Source organism: Gossypium hirsutum, chromosome A13 (assembly GCF_007990345.1).
Source record: "Gossypium hirsutum isolate 1008001.06 chromosome A13, Gossypium_hirsutum_v2.1, whole genome shotgun sequence".
In the NCBI taxonomy this organism is placed as follows: domain Eukaryota; kingdom Viridiplantae; phylum Streptophyta; class Magnoliopsida; order Malvales; family Malvaceae; genus Gossypium; species Gossypium hirsutum.
The window spans coordinates 95,226,930-95,229,890 of record NC_053436.1 but is presented as its reverse complement, the minus strand read 5'-3'; positions in this window follow the sequence as shown (position 1 = coordinate 95,229,890).

Here is a 2,961-nt window from a genome sequence, read left to right as displayed (position 1 = left end):
ATCCGAGATTTACCTCGAGATTTTGGAAAAAGTTACAAGAAGCTTTGGGTACAAAATTGAACTTAGTACCACGTTTCATCCACAAACAGATGGTCAGCCGGAAAGAGTATTCCAAGTACTTGAGGATATGCTTAGATGCTGTGTCTTAGAATTTGGAGGTAGTTGGAAGAAATATCTATCTTTGATTGAATTTGCCTACAATAACAGTTATCAGTCAAGTATACAAATGGCACCGTATGAAGCCTTGTATGGTCGCAAGTGTCGGACTCCTTTATATTGGACCGAACTTAGTGAGAAACAGATTCACGGAGTTGATCTAGTTAAAGAAACCGAAGAGAAAATAAAAGTAATTCGGGATTGCTTGAAAGCTGCTTCAGATTGACAAAAGTCATATGTAGATTTAAAAAGAAAAGAGATTGAATTTCAGTGGGTGATAAAGTGTTCTTGAAGGTTTCACCATGGAAAAAGATTCTGAGATTTAGCCGAAAAGGCAAGTTGAGTCCGCGTTTTATTGGGCTGTACGAGATTACTGAGAGGATTGGACCAGTGGCATATCGGTTGGCCTTACCGGTAGAGTTAGAAAGAATTCATAACGTGTTTCGTGTATCAATGTTGCGACGTTATCGTTCTGATCCTTCATATGAGATTTCTCCAACAGAAATTGAGATTCGACCGGATATGACTTATGAGGAGGAACCAATAAAGATTTTGGCTCGGGAAATTAAACAGTTAAGAAATAAAAGTATAGCCTTAGTGAAAGTATTGTGGCACAGACATGGGATAGAAGAGGCTACGTGGGAACCTGAGGAAGCTATGAGGAAATAGTACCCGAACCTCTTTACCGGTAAGATTTTCAGGGACGAAAATCTCTAAAGGGGGGAGAATTGTGACAACCTGAATTAGGGCCTAATCGGAATAGTGGTTTTGTGACCACAAATTCGAGATAGAAATAATTGTTTTATAATTATTTTAGGGTTTATGATATGATTTCATGATTTCGTGAAAATTTCATGATGAAATTCTATGCATTGAGCGTTTAAGTTGAGATTAGGGACTAAACTGAATAAATTGTAAAACTCGTGTTTTAGAAGTTTTTAGTATGAAATTGCTTTGGAATATTAACTAGGAGGTCTTAAATAGCAATTTGACCCATTTCTAAGTTATGGACAAAAGTTGGACATGGAGGGAATTTTTGGAAAGTTTAGTAGTAAGGGCATTTTGGTCATTTGTATATTAAATGAAATAAAATGGGAAAAATAACACAAAATTGGTCATCATCTTCACTAGTTGCTGCCAAAATTTGCTCTCCTCCATAGCTAGGGTTTCTTCAACTTTCAAGCTTCATAGTAAGTGATTTCAAGCCCCGTTTTTAATGTTCTTCACAATTTTGAAATCCTCGTAACTCGGTTTACCTATTTCTACCATTATTTCGAGTTAGGGTTTATGTTTAAAAATTTACCCATGAATGATAGGCATGTATTTTGTTGTTTGATGGTATAATATGAATGTTTGAATTTAGGAGAACGATATTTTCTAAGCGATTTTTAACGAAAACGAGCAAAACTGCATAATCGATAAAAATACCTATTGTTCATAACTATGTGTTAGAGTGAGAATTTGATGTTTCCATAGAAGAGAAAAATGATCAGTAGGTCATTAAACATAAGAATAAGGGCTGAAATTAAATTTCCGAGCCTTGGGGAAAAATCATAATTTTGTAAAAGTTAGAGGGCAAAAATGTAATTTTTGTATAATATGATTTTTGGATTAAAATAAATAGTTCGAGTGTTAAATGAGCTAAATATGTTGTTATAGATCAAGAAAGGCGTGGAATTGACCTCGAACGGGGGAAGGAGAAAGTTTTGGACTAAATTGCAAAATTCCCATATTTTGCACCGAGGTAAGTTTGTATGTAAATAATACATTAATTTCATTTACATTCTTATATTTCAGCCTATTATATATATACTAGCTGATGTTGAAGTATAAATCGACTATTGGAAGAATGGAAATAAGTAATAGAGAGAGATCTCGATTGAACATTCGGAAAGATCGAATAAAATAGAGGGAGCGTAGCTAGGTCACATGTATGGTGCTGAGTGCACATCATGTGTACAAGAAAGCTACGAGATATTATGTAGTAGCTAGGTCACATGTGTGATACGGGATGTATCTCATGTAGACAAGAGAGCTACGTGAGAGATAAATGTAGCTAGGTCGCATGCGTGATTCCAAGTGAAGGATACCATGTAGACAAGAGAGCTACGAGACAAATCGGCTAGGTCGCATGAGTGGTACTAAGTGTTCACCATGTGTACAAGAAAGCCAAATTAAATGAAATATGATGGTGGGGCTGTGTGCTGAAACCATCAAGTATCGAGGATTAATTCGAATTGTTCAACGGGATGGCTTTGTGGTGATATTGTAGTCATGGGCCTATACTTGTGATGTATGAAATGTGGTGAAAATGATTTGTGATATATATATATAAGTTAAAATGAGGTTAGTACAAAGAATGTGTGAAAGAGTGAAATTAGCATTAAAACTGTTTTGGACAGTAGCAGTGACATGAATTTGAAAAATCACCAAAAATAGAAGGAATTTAATTAGAGGTTGAATGAGATGTGAAATTAAATATTAATGAGTCTATTTTCATATAAAAGAAACAGAGTAAGCAAAGGAATTCTATATTTTGAGATATTTACAATTGTGTGTGACTTGTTCAGGATGACTATGTGATCCCCTGTTACAACTTTTAAAAATCATTAAAAATTGTACAAAATAAATTAAGAAATATATTTTATATTCCTAAATTCTTTATTGATTATAGTTTTAAATGAAATAGGTTTCATGGTTATTTGACTTGTGTGCTGAGAGAAATTCAATTTGTAGTGAACAGAGGTCAGATCAGTTGAGCTGTGTAACAGGGGAAACTTTAACTAATAAACTGTACTAATTGGC